Raw genomic sequence first — 16,122 nt, 5'->3', positions numbered from 1 at the left:
GGTTTTACATTTAATTCCCTCATCTAAATCATTAACATATATTGTGAATACTGGAGTCCCAGTACTAATCACTGCAGTACTCCAGTAAAAACTGCCTGTCATTCAGGAAAAAAAGCCCATTTATTCCTACTGTTTGTTTCCTGTCTGCTAACCAATTTTCTATCCATTCTTAATTCATTACCCCCAATCCCATGTGCTTTAATTTTACACATTAATCTCTTATAATGGGACCTTTTCAAAAGCCTTCTGAAAATGCAAATAAACCACATCCTGATCAACTCTACTGGTTACATCCTCAAAGAATGCTATTAGATTTGTCAAGCATGATTTCTCTTTCTACCACTGTTTTCTATGTGCTCTGCTATAAAATCCTTCATAATGGACTTTAGCGTATTTCCCACTCCTGAAGTCATACTGACTGGTCTATAATTCTGTTTTCTCATTATCTCCCTCTTTAAATTTTTTTTTTCTCTTCTATTCATTTTGCAGGATGTGAGCGTCACTGGCTGGCCAGCGTTTCTCGACCATCCCTAGTTGCCTTTGAGAACGTGGTGATGAGCTGCCTTCTTGAACCACTGCAGTCCTCCTGTAGGATGACTCACATGCTATTAGGGACGGAATTCCAGGATTTTGACCTAACGACAGTGAAGGAACAGCGATACATTTCCAAGTCAGGATGGTGAGTGGCTTGGAGGAAACTTGGAGGTGGTGGTGAACCCATGTGTCTGCTGCCCTTGTCCTTCCAGATGGAAATGGTTGTGGGTTTGGAAGGTGCTGTCTGAGGATCTTTGGTAAATTTCTGTAGTGCATCTTGTAGATAGTACACATTGCTGTTATTGAGCATTGCTGGTGGAGGGAGTGGATGCTTATGAATGTAGTTCCAATCAAGCAGGCTGTTTTGTCCTGGATGGTGTCAAGCTTCTTGAGTGTTGTTGGGGCTGCCCTCAACCAGGCAAGTGGGGAGTATTCCATCACACTCCTGACTTATGCCTTGTAGATAGTGGACAGGCTGTGAGGAGTCAGGAGGTGAGTTACTCTCCACTATTCCTGGTTTCTGGCCTGATCTTGTAGCCACTGTGTATATGTGGTGAGTCCAGTTGAGTCTCTGGTCAATGATAACCCCCAGTATATTGATAGTGGGGGATTCAGTAGTGGGGGATTCAGTGATGGTAAAACTATTGAATGTCAAGGGATGGTAGTTAAATTGTCTCTTATTAGTGATGGTCATAGCCTGGCATTTGTGTGGCGTGACTGTCACTTGCCAGTTCTCAGGCCAAGCCTGGATATTGTCCCGATTTTGTTGCATTTGAACATGGACTGCTTCAGTATCTGAGGAGGCATGAATGGTGCTGAGTATTGTGTAATCATCGTCAAACATCCCAACTACTGACCTTATGATACAGGGAAGGTCATTGATGAAGCAGCTGAAGATGGTTGGGCCTAGGATACTATCCTGAAGAACCCCTGCAAAGATGTCCTGGAGCTGAGATGATTGACCTCCAACAACCATGACCATCTTCCTATTTGTCAGATATGACTCCAACCATCGGAGGGTTTGCCCCCTGATACCCATTGATTCCAGTTTTGATACGGCTCCTTGATGCCACACTGGGTCGAATGCAGCCTTGATGTCAAGGGCTGTCACTCTCACCTCACCTCTGGAATTCAGCTCTTTTGTCCATGTTTGAACCAAGGCTGTAATGAAGTCAGGAGCTGAGTGGCCCTGGCGGAACCCAAACTGAGCGTCACTGTGCAGGTTATTTCTGAGCAGGTGCTGCTTAATAGCACTGTTGATGACACCTTCCATCACTTTACTAATGATGGAGAGTAGACTGATGGGGCAGTAATTAGCCGGGTTGGATTTGTCCTGCTTTTTGTATACAGGACATACTTCGGCAATTTTCCACATTGTCGGATAAATACCAGTGTTGTAACTGTACTGGAGCAGCTTGGCTAGGGGAGCGGCAAGTTCTGGAGCACAAGTCTTCAGTACTATTGTCGGAATATTGTCAGGGCCCGTAGCCTTTGTAGTATCCAGTGTCTCCAACCGTTTCTTGATGTCACGTGGAATGAATCAAATTGGCTGAAGACTGGTATCTGTAATGCTGGGGACTATTGGAGGAGGCCGAGATGGATCGTCCACTCGACACTTCTGGCTGAAGATTGTTGCGAATACTTCAGCCTTATCTTTTGCACGGATGTGCTGGGCTCCTCCATCATTGAGGATGGGGATATTTGTGGAGTCTCCTCCTCCAGTGAGTTGTTTAATTGTCCACCACCATTCATGACTGGATGCACTAGGACTGCAGAGATTAGATGTGATCTGTGGGTTGTGGGATCACTTAGCTCTGTCTTTCACTTGCTGCTTTCACTGTTTGGCGTGTGTTAGTCCTGTTTGGTAGCTTCACCAGGTCGATACCTTGTCTTCAGGTATGCTGGTACTGCTCCTGGCATGCCCTTCTGCACTCTCCTTTCAACCAGGGTTGATCCCCTGGCTTGATGGTAATGGTTGAGTGGGGTATATGCCAGGTCATGAGCTTACATATTGTGCTAGAGTACAATTCTGCTGCTGTTGATGGCCCACAGTGCCTCATGGGTGTCCAGACTTGAGTTGCTAGATCTGTGCAAAGCCTGTCCCATTTAGCACGGTGATAGTGCCACACAGCACAATGGAAGTTATTCTCAATGTGAAGGCGGGACTTCGTCTTCACATGGACTCTGCGATGGTCACTCTTACCGATACTATCATGGACAGATGCAACTGCAGCTCGCAGATTGGTAAGGATGAGGCCAAATATGTTTTTCCCTCTTGTTGGTTCCCTCACCACCTGCTGCAGACCCAGTCTAGCAGCTATGTCCTTTAGGACCCGATCAGCTCGATCAGTACTACTGCTGCTGAGCCACTCTTGCTGGTGAAATATCACCAAGTCAGGTTAGTGAGGTTACATTAGCTATACTTCAATATGTAGGAACTGTTCCAGAGTCTAAAGAATCTTGGAAGATGACTACCAATGCAACCGCTATTTATAGGGCCACTTCCTTAAGTACTCTGGGATTAGATATTCAGTCCCTAGGGATTCATTAGCCTTCAATTACATCAGTTTCTCCAACACTATTTCTCTACTGATACAGGTTTGCTTCAGTTCCTCCCTCTCACGAAACCCTATCTTCTGTATCATTTCAGGTACATTATTTGTGTCCTCATCTGTGAAAACAGAAGCGAAGTATTAAAAGTTTGTCATCCATTTCTTTGTTCCCCATTATAACTTCCCCCATTTCTGATGGTAAGGGATCTACATTAGTTTTCATTTATCTTTTTCTGTTTACATACCTATAGAAACTTTACAGTCAATTCTTACGTTCCCTGCAAGCTAACTCTTATACTTTATTTTCCCCTTGTTAATCAATCTCTTGGTCCTCCTTTGTTGACTACTAAATTGTTCCCAATCCTCAGGTCTATTGTTTTTTTCTTGCCAATTTGTATGTCTTTTTTTGCATCTAATGGTATCTCTAACTTCTCTCATAAGTCATGGTGTAGCCAATGTTCTCTTTGCACTCTTGCACCAGACTGGAATAAAAAGTTTTTGTAGTTTATCCATTCACTCTTTGAAAGTTTGCCTACCATTCCTTCTCATAACATTTCCCAATCAAACATAGGCAACTCACACCTGATACCATCGTAACTTCCCTTATTAAGATTAAGGACCTAGCCTCAGAATCAACTACCTCATTCTCCATCTTGATGAACAATTCTATCATGTTATGGTCATTCATCCCTAAGGGGTCTCTCACAACTACATTACCAATTATTCCTTTCTCATTGCATAATACCCAGTCTGGTTGGCCTGTTCCTCAACATATTGGCCCAGAAAACCATCCTGTATACACTCTTGGAATTCTTCCTCGACAGTATTGTGACTTGTTTGATTCCTCTTATCTATGCCGATTTAAGTCACCCATAATTACAGATTTTACTGCATGCATCTCTGATGTCCTATTTACTGCCATTCCCAACATCACCTCTACAGTTTTGTGGTCTATATACCACTACCGCTAATGTATGTTGTCCTTTGGTACTTCTCAATTCTACCCACACAGATTCTGAGATAAATTCTTTCCTCAATGTTGTTTTTGTGTCCTCTTCAACCAGTAATGAAATTATTCCTTTTTTCTGTCCTTCCTAAATACTGAATACCCCTGCATGTTCAGTTCCCATTCTTGGTCACCTTGCACACAATTCCAACCATATCATACCTGTATTACATATTACTATATCATACCATAATTACATCTATGCGTAATTAATTCATGCACTTTATTTCAAGTGCACCATGCACACAATGCCTTAAGGCTTTTTTAAGCATTCCTTGTCCCATTCCCACTATGATTTTACTGTGTACTTGTTCGATTCTGGCCTTTGATTCCTCTGACAATCACCTCTTATTCCCTTTTTTTGTCTTTTGGTCTTGTCCTTGATTCCCCTTCCTCTGACTCCTTGGTGTTTTCCTTGATTCCCCTTTCTCTGACTCCCCGTGCCAATTTGGCATTAACACACCCCAACCACTCTATCAAATACTCCCTCTAGATTATCAATCCCAATCCTGCCCAGGCATAACCATCAGTTTTTATTGGTCCTGTTATGTACGTAGTTGCGGTGCTACTCCTTTGAGAGAGCTGGTCATGTGACCCAGCGGGGCAGAGACCAGAGTCTAGAACCAGCTATGGACATATGAGTATTATCAGTATAGTGTTCCTGTTCAGATTTATCATTTGTCAGCTTTGTGTATCATTCCTGATCTAAAAGGAAGCACCAACATAGAACCTCTCACAGCACCTCCCACAGAACTGTTCCCACATCTATCACATGGTCATCTGATAGATGTTGCTCTTTCTACACTGTCTTGCATGTGGCACTGTTAGTAATCCTGAGATACCTACCTTCGCAATCTTCTTTTCAGCTTACTTGCTAACTCCCTAAATCAGCTTTTAGGACCGCATCCTTTTTATTTTAGCTAAATCATTTGTATCAATGTGTACTATGACAACAGGCTGTTCAGCCTCCCCCTTCTAAATGTCCTGCAGCTGTTCTGAGACATCCTTGATCCAATGAATCAACATACCATCCTAAAGTCTCATTTGCAACCACAGAAATGCCTATCTATTCCCCTTACAGTGGTTGGTTCGCTCGCCGAGCTGGTTCATTAGTTCGCAGATGTTTCATTACCCTGCTGGGTAACATCATCAGTGCAGCCTCCAATGAAGCACTGTTGTGTTTTCCCACCTGGTATTTAAACTCTGGAGTCCGTTGGAATTGGTTACCTCATTTCTGATTTTTCTTCGCAGTGGCGTATATATAGGGCCTAATTCTACATGTTTATTGATGGCCTTCTTGTTGGACAATGAAACCTTTAGAAATTCCTCTGCTGGTCTCTGTTTGGCCTGTCCTAGGATCCTGATGTTGTCCCAATCGAATTGGTGATCCTCCTTGTCCGTGTGAATGGAGATGAGTGAGTATTGGTCATGTCTTTTTGTTGCTAGTTGGTGTTCATGTATTCTTGTGGCCAGTTTTCTTCCTGTCTGTCCAATTTAATGTTTGTCGCAGACTTTGTATGGGATCTTGTGTATCATGTTTGTTCTGTCCATAGTAGGTAAAGGGTCTTTGGTTTGAGTTAGCAGTTGATGTAGGGTTGACGTAGGTTTGTGAGCCACTCTGATGCCCAATGGTCGTAGGAGTCCTGTGGTCAGTTCGATATGTTCTTGATGTATGGTAACGTGTCAAGTGTGTCAGGGTGTATTGTACCTTCCTGTTGTTGTTTGTGAGATAGGCATCGTAGGAGCCAGCTGTTCGGGTATCCGTTGTCCTTAAATACTTGGTAGTTAAATACATCATTCCCCTCAACAGTATCCAAAGTGGCATATTTGTTTATCTGGGGAATAGCCACAGTGAATTCTTGCACTGCCAGCGTAGTCATTTTACTCTGCCAGTGGTCATCCATTCCCTTTCTACCTGTAGAGTCTTAGCTTGCAATGTGACTACCTCTCTTCAATTCTGTCAGCTCTACAGTGTCTCCAGCCACCGCTCCACCTGCAAATCCCAGACATCGGGAGCTGCAACTGGAGACACTTTCTGCCCACATGCTGTCCCAGGCATTGGAAATATGCCCTGTTTCCTCACACAGCGCAGAAGGAGCAAATCCTTTAAATTAACCCTTTTGTAAAGTTTATATCAAATAATATCAATTTCACCAGGGCCCTTCTTTCCTGTTCCTTGTTACTACAGAAGACAGCCCTTGAAACTGTAAACCACAAAAAGACCTTACAAACTCTAAGTGACAAAAGTTATAAATATTTACCTGATGTTGCTTACTACTTACCAGTCAGTTCTCTCCCTTGGAGCCTCTATTCCTGCAGTAGGATAAGACCACGTTGGTTTTCCTGTGATGTCATTCTTTGTTTCTTCCCAAGACTGTTTCACTGTGATTCTGACTATGAGGACATCCTTCCCTGACTGCTTCACTGTGACACCAACTATGAGGTCACTTTTCACCTGCCGGCTCTTCATGGAGCAAGCCTGTTGGTCTAATTTCCCCAGTCTAACCTCATAGCCTTGCAAGTCTTTTTCCCTGAAGTATATTCTCAATTTATTTTATGACTGAGCACAAATGAAAGACAACTGACAGAAAATGGCATATATTGTATGAAGACATAATTATCATATTTATTGCAAGTAACTACTGAAAAGTGGATAGGACGTTCCAGAATGGTGAAGCAAAATTTAATGGGTGAAAATGGCAGCACTTGAGTGTTGGTCAAGTATAATCAATCTCACCACACTGCACATGATAAATAGGCAGAATGTCATGAAAAATCCAGGCCTACCTCTTTGATTGAGATTTTAGTCACATTCTCTGATGTGACTTAGTGTCAAATTTTTAGTGATAAATTTGCTGCTAAGCAGAGCAAAGCAAATAGAGACATTTTTCTAATGGTTAAGAACACCATACAGATGGAGAATAACCTAAAATGTTTTCCAGGCACATTGAAGTCAAAATATGACACCAAGCTACTTAATGTCACCGGACCCGAAACGCTAACTCTGATTTCGCTTCACAGATTCTGCCAGACCTGCTGAGCTTTTCCAGCAACTTCTGTTTTTGTTTCTGATTTACAGCATCTGCAGTTCTTTTGGTTTTCACTTATTCAAAGAGATTGGTTTTATTGGATGCTGTCAAGGAGGAAAACAAGGGAAAGAGGTGTACAGAGGGTATCCAGAGTTTAGGGTCAAGGCAACTGAAGGCACAGCTACCAGTAGTGTTATAATTAAAGTGGGTGATTATTCCAGTGTTTTATTTCTATGTTTAGCTAAAATTTTAAACTACAAATTAAATAAAATGTAAATATAATGCTTCGATCAGAAATTTCATGGCTGAAATCAAAATTTTACTTATGTTGGAATTTGATGTTTAGACCTTCATTGATGTCTATAACCAGAAACCTGTTAATCTTTTAATGATTTTTATTTTGGTTAAACATTAATGCATATACAACTAACTATGTTATTCATGAAAAAATGGCTTATGTTGTCATTTTAGTTACTAATTTATTTAAATCCTTGGACAAAGTTTGCAGTTTTTATGTTGTACTGACGTATAAAATCTGCACTGAATCTATTTTATCTGGACAAATAGCTGGGAAATACATACATACTACTAAGAATCTACAACATAGAAGCATGCCACTCAGCTTACCCAGCTCATGATAGTATTAATGTTCCACATGAACCTTCTCCCACCCTTCTTCAACACAATGCATCAAAATACGCTTCAGTTTTACCATTAATTTTAAATTTATTTGAAATATATTTACTCCATTCACCTTAACTCCTATTTGTGGCTGAAAAGCTTTGTCCTGTTCCTTCAACTGCAGATTCACTTGCTTTCTGTTTTTGGCAAAGAGGCGAAGAGTTTTTTTTTTACCTGCAGCATTGGGATGACTGGATTTTCTCAACTGTGATTCTTACAACACACATTTGCCCACTAACACAGGGGTTGCAATTGTATTTTGGAAGGGTAGGACACAAATGTCTTTTGACTCATGTCAACAGTCTTTCTGTTTTAAGTGTTTCTTGCTCTGACAAGGTGCAACATTCCAAGGGGTTTATACAAGGAATATTTCAGTAGTCTGAATTATTTTGCTCGGAATTGACACTCTCAGTAATTTTGGCTGTATATCCTCTTTTTGAAAAAAACAAATGTCATAAGAGTCCAATAAGTCCATAAGTATTTGAGGATGATGATCTATGTTCATGACACATGGCATACCAACATTGATAGATAATATAAGTTTATAATTTGCATTAACTGTGTAAGTTTACTTAATGTGCATCGCTATTCATGTTTGTAACCTGCAATATTTGAATTATGTATTCAAATGCATTTTCAGATATATTATAACAACTTATATTTTTATAGCATTATTAATCTAATAATACTTCTCAAAGGACTTCTTAAGCATTGTAAGACATGGCACTGAGACATATAAGGAGGTTTTATGGCAGATGATTAAAAGCTGAATGCAACAGATATGGTTTAAATTGTAAGCGTAAAGGAGGAAAGCAAGCCAAAGGGATAAGGAGTTTTATGCAGGGAATTTTGGAGTTAGGGCATTGGAGCTTCATCACCAATGCTGCAGTAATTAAAATTGGGGACTCTCAAGAGGCCAAAGTTAGAGGAACAAAGATATCTAGATGAGTTGTACAACTGGAGAAAAATGCAGACGTGGTGAAGGATGAGGCCCTGGAGGGATTTGGAAAAAGAATGAGAATTTAAAACATGTCTTAGTTAACTACGTGTCAATGTTGGTCAGCAAGCACAAAGTTGATTGGTGAATGGGACTTAGTGTGAGATAGTAAACAAACTGTAAAGTTTTGGCTGTCAAGTCTAGATATAATACAGTTTGGATGAAGGTTCAAGCAATAGATGAGTCAAGGGAGGGAAAGAGAAGATAGTTTTAGCCTTGGTAGGGATATATGGTTAGCAGCTCATTTTTTGAAGTCAAATATGACATCAAGGCTACGTACTTCAGACAGTTGCCAGAGAAAGGGATGGGGTCAGTAGTTAGGGAGCAAAGTTTTTTTTAAGTGATAACCAAAGACTTTGGACATAACTTTACTGGATGTCATACAACCCTGTCAGAGGTTAGGGAGTGGAGCTTGTGGCAGATTCAGAAGACAGCATATATGATTAACAAGACTGGTAAATTAATAATTAAATGTGATAATTTTAATCTCTTTATTGTCTGTTCCGTCTGTTTTCAAATATCTTCAAAATATTATTGTTGAAACCCTGATTATTCCTGCTATCAGTGGATACAGTCATTGGTTTAGGTTCCTTCACCCAACCTTCCCATTCTTTTGCATCCCTTGTAGAGTTATGAGTGACTTCTGTCTGACCACAAATGCCTTTCTAACCCCAGCTATATTTTCATTACAGGTGTTATTTATGTACAGGAGTCTGGATGCCCAACAGTTTGTAATGGAAGCTTATAATTGCAGGAGGAACTCATGCTGGGAGAATAAGGTGTCAGCAATGAAAAAGTCAAAGTTCTGTTTTGATGATGATGCCTATGCACGGTTCTGAAAATGGCCAAATAGGCGTCTCTTTTATTTTTAGCCCACGTCCCTGCTCTGTAAAGCCATTAACCTTATAGTAGTGGTGAAGCAGAATGCATTCCTTTAAGCTGTTACTTCATTTTATTCTACATTGCAAAAAGAGCTTTTTTCAACTTGAAATGTTGACTGTGTTTCTCTCTCTACAGATGTTGTTAGATCTGCTGAGTGTCTCTTGCACTTTCTATTTTTGTTGCTGATTTCCAATATCCATATTTTGCCTTTATTTTGTTTACATTCCATCCTTTGAGCGCATATGCAGATGCCGAGGAAATAATTTCAGTATCAATCATTCGGTCGGAAAGTGGCATAACGAGATTGGCTGCTCATTTTTCACAGCACACAAGCTTACTTTTCCTAGTGGAAAATAAAACTAAGTGCTATTAAAAATAAATTAATGAAGTTCAATACTGTCTTCAATCAATGTCAAAAAAATAAATGTCACAATAATACCAGCAACGTTATAATCAGCAGCAAGCTTATTTTTTCTCCCTAACTCAAGAAATGTTGTACCAGCTTGACTGAGGTCAGCTAAGTTAGCACAAACTGAAAATTGAAATAGAAAATAGTAGAAACACTGACACATTCAGGCAGCATGAGTTGGAATAGAATTGTAGGATAATGTTTCAGCTTGATACCTTTGCCACATATTGAAGTTGGAATCTATATGACCAGTTGCATATTGCATTCACCAACTGAATGATCAGAGAAACTGATTCTGGCCTGGAAATTCTGTGGAGTCCTCCTGTCCTCTCACATTACCTACAGCAGGAGATCAGCAAAATCCCAAGGGAAACAGAGTTAATGGTTAATGGCTGTTCCTAGTTACTCCTTAGAGTTCTGAGGAAGGGTCACCGGATCCGAAACGTTAACTCTGTTTTCTCCTCCACAGATGCTGATGCTATTGGCAGTTCTCCATATTGACCCTTTCATACCCAAATGCGACAACTCCCCACAGAGTTTCATTACTAATATTATACATTTATAAATATAATTGCATTTACCACTTCCCCATCTCCACCCAAGTCTCTGACATTAAAAATTTAGATTATCCAGAAGTTCCACTATTCTCCTGGAGTGCATTATCTTGAGAACTGGTAGTATACTGGACTTTCTTCTTGACAGTCAGAGTTCTCCAGTTCCCTTTAAACTGGAGGACCTTTAATCTCTTTCATTTTCTTTGCAGATGATGTCTTTTTTGCTGAAACAGGAAATTTCTTCTTTACAATTTTCAAGTCATGTTTACTGGAGCACATTGTGAGTTGCCCTTTCCTGGAACAGTGAGCAGAAAAGGACAGAACAGAATTGATGGGCTCTGAACTAAGGGACAACTGCTTGACAACAATGTTTGATTGGCTCCTGACAGGTGACCATTACGAGTATTTGGGCAGTGCAACAGAAACATCTAGCTTACACAAAGAAAGCAGCCAAAATCTTTTGTTGTACTCTATGGAGAAGTACTAGAAAGCTAGCTGCCTCCCCTTCACTTTTCTCTGTATCTCTGCAAATCCTTGGTGAAGGAGGTATAGAACACCTTCTGAGACTTTGGAAGGACGAATCAAAACAATGAATGAAAAATTGAATATTAGAATGTATTCAAATTTGTCAACATCAAAGAATCAAAAGGAATCAACAGAATACAACTATTCAAATTTTGTGGTCTGGAGCAGTGTTATGGACAGCGTTTCCCTGTTTTTTTATCCACACTAAATATCGATGTGTCATATATGTGAGAGGGGCAAATTTCAGAAGGGATAGAGTTTCAGTTACAGGATTACAAGTTAGCAGTTTATATTTTTGTCATTGGTTAAAGACAATTTGTTTGCAATAAACAAGTTAGCAGTTTATATTTATGTCATTGGTTAAAGACAATTTGTTTGCAATAAACAATTACTTTCTTGCTAAGTACACAAAGATGGTACACATATTCTTTTAATTGGACAGTTAAGTAGAATTGGGTGGGTTCAGTAGTTAAATCAAATTTTTACAGTTGTGATGACTCCTGGAATAGTGGGGCCTGATTTCCAGTGCAATACTACAGTAAGTCTTGACACCGAGCTATGTTGCACTTTGAGTTACATCAGCTCTAAATTTGTTAGTTGGCTTAAGTCGGTAATGTTATTTATGGCCTAACTCATTGTCTTTCCTCACAAGCCTTGCTGGCTCTTGTAGTGAGTGGTGTTCAGTGTTGGTGGTTGTTTGGTTGGCTGTTTGTGATGTAGAGTCATATCAACAGTGCGAGTTCAATTCCTGCACTGGCTGAGATTACCATGAAGGAGTCTCTTCCTCAACATCTCCCCTCGCTTGAGGCATTGTGACCCTCGGGTTAAACCACCACCAGTCATCTCTGTCTAATCAGAGAGCAGTCCTATGGTCTGGTAAGATTACGGGGCTTTACCTTATTCACAGGTTCCCATCTTATTGACAGTATAAAACAAATTTCTCATGCCAACATTACTGATTTCAATAGTTTCTGCTTTTTTGTTTACTGGCAATCCTTTGACTAGTTGTTCCTGGACTGGCTATTCCTCAACCAGCTGTTCTTTGACCAGCTGTCCCTTAACTTTATATATAAATATATATATATTTCATATATTAATCCCATTACTGTTTGAAGAAGATTGAAGTCAAGACATGCGATCCTACTCAAGAATGAGAATTCTTGAATGTGAAATACATTAGATTTTCTAGAATTTGGAATTTAAGCTATTCTCATGGTGACAATGTAACCCCTGTCAACTATCATTAAAAACCCAGTTCAATAACATCCTTTAGGGAAGGAAACTGCCATCTTTACTTGGTCTGGTAACATGTGACTCCAGACCCAAAGCGATGTGATTGACTTTTAACCACCCTCTGGGTTAATAGGGGTGGGCAATAAATGCTCTCTCAGCTAACATTCCACGAATGCGATTAAACTGAAAACTAAAAAATGAGTCCTGCCTTTATCACGGTTCTTATGAAGAACCTCGTACACCTTGTCAGAGACTGAATAAATTCTCCTAAATTTTTTTCCCCATTATCACAGGTCTGCTTAGGTTTTCAATCCACCCAATTCTATTGCTTTATTGGTTTTGCAATATCCCTGGGTTTGCAACCTTTGATTAATATTTCCTTCCCATCCTTTTACTTCTGTTTTTGTAGCCATGTTTTGTGGTGTCCACTCATTATGGAAGTGATACTTGATCTCAGCTGTAAGTAATTTTTTAAAATTCTCACTTTTCCAGCCTGGATTACTGAGCTATTTGCTTTGGCCCACTAAGAGTTTTAAACTTTACTCATGGAGCTTCTGATTTCTGTTCATTCACCGCCCTGACTTGGAACAACTTTAGAGTTGCTACCTCTTCTGTTGCAGTGTGTTCTCTTCCCATGTTTGAATTGCTTTAACCATTCACTGAAGTATTGTTCCTATTTTAGGATCATCACTAGGGTTTCTTCTATAAGATTCTTAAATCCTCAGCTCTTCCCTGCTGCTGATTGTATGAGCAGGTGATTTAAAACTGAATTGGAAGATGTCACACTTTAGCACACTAAGTAGACTGATCAGTTCAGTAAAATCCACACACCTGTCTATCATGTTGCTGGGGTATGCCAGGTCAGTGCTGTTTGAGTTGCTGTTCATGACAAAGGTTGCAGGCACCACCCTCTTTAAGTGCAGGAAATTACAGGGCCTTCTTGTCTGGGAAAGGAAAACCACTTCCTGATCTACCTGAAAGCGCCCTGTGGTTATTGAGTATGTGTCCAAGGAATGTAAAGTTTCTTTATCACAGTTAGTTGTATTAACTGTCTGTGTTCTCCAATACTGTATTATCCATGGCCAGTTTTGTGTCATAGCGGATATCAGATAATACATCCAATTGGAGGCAAATTCACATCATAGTAGCAACAGTGGCCATCTAGAAAAGACTCCTAGAAAATATCCTGGTGACAATTATCTGGAATACTGCTTGAAGACTAACTTCAGAGGATTTGGGCAAAGGGAGGCATCCTTGCTCCTAACTGGCAGCGGTTTCTCTAAGTACAGACAGTGTATAGATTTATAGATCAGGCATTAATCACCAAGAAAACAGTGTCAAATTCTTTTTGATTAGAATGTAAGCTCTTTCAAGAAAGGAAAAAAAAAGCTAAGATTGATTTAATTCAAAGAAAAAATAAAAGGCTGAAGTGCACTTTTAAGCTACAACACAAAACCAGTGATGTGCGGTACAGAAGCTGGAAGCCGAGTACACTCTGCCCCTGACAGTTGATACAAGTTGATAGATAACAACACATGCAATGTCTTTATTATTAGAGAACGATATCCTATATGTGTAGCAAGACAACCACCAATATGTCTTTGATTCTGGAGCATTTTTTTGTCAGCAAAATCTTGCCAACTGAAATATTATGACACCAGGGGAAAGCTATGATTCTTGAAGTGGTTTGCAAGACAAGAAATATATATTTGTGCAAGTTAGCTATTCTAATAAAAAAAAACAAGGAGCTGCAGATACTGAAAATCAGAAACAAAAACAGAAATTGTTGGAAAAAAACTCAGCAGGTCTGGCAGCATCTGTGGAGAGAAAGCAGAGTTAGCACTTTGGTTCCAGAGAGCCTTCTTCAGAACTCCTTCAGAACACAATTACTTAAAGTACAATTGAGCATGGCCTGTGCAAGGACCTTTGCATAGCCATGTAACTTACACGTAATTTTCAATCCAGCTATATAGACTGCTCACAGTACTCTTAAGCGGGATCCAACTAGTGTTTTGTATAACTGCAGCATAATATCTGTATCCCTATGTTCCAGTATTTAGATAATGAAAGCCAACATTCCATTAACCTTCTTGACCATGTTCTGTCCCTGTTTGTGGCATTTTAAAGAGCAATGCTCCTGAACTCCCAAAATCTTGTTGCACATCCATTTTGTATTTAACTTTGTGCCTTTTATCATCATAGTGGATGGTGCTTAAGGCACTACTAAACATTAGACCCTTTTCAGACCCTTACACCCTTATACAACATCTCCCCCAAGTTTTCTTTTCCATTATTTATATTTATACATTTGTATATATAATTATTTTTAGCACTTCCCCCATTCACTCGCCATCACCCTCCAAATTTCTGACTTCACAAAGTTTGGAGGTTTCACTATTCTCCCAGATGGCATTCTTGTCAGACTTGGAAAATTGGTAGGTCTCTGGATTGAAGACTGTTAACTTTGATTCTTTTCCAAACAATATGAGGTCTGTAAATCTCTTTAAACTGTAAGATGTTTAACTTATTGGATTTCCTCTATTGAAGACATCCTTCCTGATGAAACAGACAATAGCCCTAATACCTGGAGGATCATTAATCTCATAAATTTCTTTCATGGAGGATCGCTGCCCTATTGAAATTTGTAATATTTGATTTGCTGTATCCTGGATCACAAAATAAGACAGTGTTTAGGCAAAAACATGGCAGATGGAGTTTAATGTAAGGCTTTGCACTTTGGTAGTTAGAATCAAAAGGCAAACAATTGTTTAAATACAGAGAGATTCTAAAAAGTGCAGTACTGTAGGATCTGGGTGTTCTTATGCATGAAACATAAAAAAATTAGCATGCCGATGCAGGAAGTAATTAAGAAGATAAATAGGATTTTGGTCTTCATTTCTAGGAGATTGGAATTAAAATGTAATGAAGTCTTCTTACAACTGTACAGGGAGTTGGTGAGGCTACACTCGGAGTACTGCATTCATTTTCATCCCCATGCTTAAGAAAGGATCTATTGGCATTGGAGCAGTTCAAAAGGGATTCACTAGGCTGAAGGGATTGACTTATTAAAAACAGCTAAACTGTTAGGCCTTTGTTCATTAGAGTTCAGAAAAATGAGGAGTGATCTTATTGAAACGTAAAAGATTCTGAGATGTTAACAGGGAAGATGTTGAGAAGTTGTCTCCACTAGTAGTAAATCTTGAACGGGGGGCATGGGTACAGGACAAGCAATGATTTAAAACTGAGCTGCACAAGAATTTCTTCTCCCAGAGGGTAATGCATGTCTAAAATTCTTGACCCTAGAGAATTGTGGAGTCTAGATAACTGAAAATATTTAAAGAGGAGATAGACATATCTTTGGAATATCAGTTAATTGAGAGTTATGATGAACTGGCATGAAAGAAGTGTTGAGGCCTGAGGCAGATCAGCAATGATCTTGTTGAATGGCAAGTTTGAAGGTCTGAATGGTCTACTGCTGCTCTTATTTCTTATGTTCTAATATCTTTACTATGACCTGAATCTGTAGACTTTGGTTGTTTTATTTCAATGGTCCTTTTAGTTGGATGCATCACGTCTTCAATCCGCATGAACAGTTTTGTGCTGTCAATCTCCCAGTAAAGTTATTGTAATGTGTACAGACTTTTTTACTTCGATTTGTTGCTTCATTTGGATATTTTAATTTGCTCTCAGTGATTGCATTGCTAGTGACACCAGAATGCT

This window comes from Rhincodon typus, chromosome 11 (assembly GCF_021869965.1).
Source record: "Rhincodon typus isolate 14 chromosome 11, sRhiTyp1.1, whole genome shotgun sequence".
NCBI lineage: Eukaryota > Metazoa > Chordata > Chondrichthyes > Orectolobiformes > Rhincodontidae > Rhincodon > Rhincodon typus.
The sequence above is the reverse complement of the archived record's forward strand: the minus strand, read 5'-3'. Positions refer to the sequence as shown.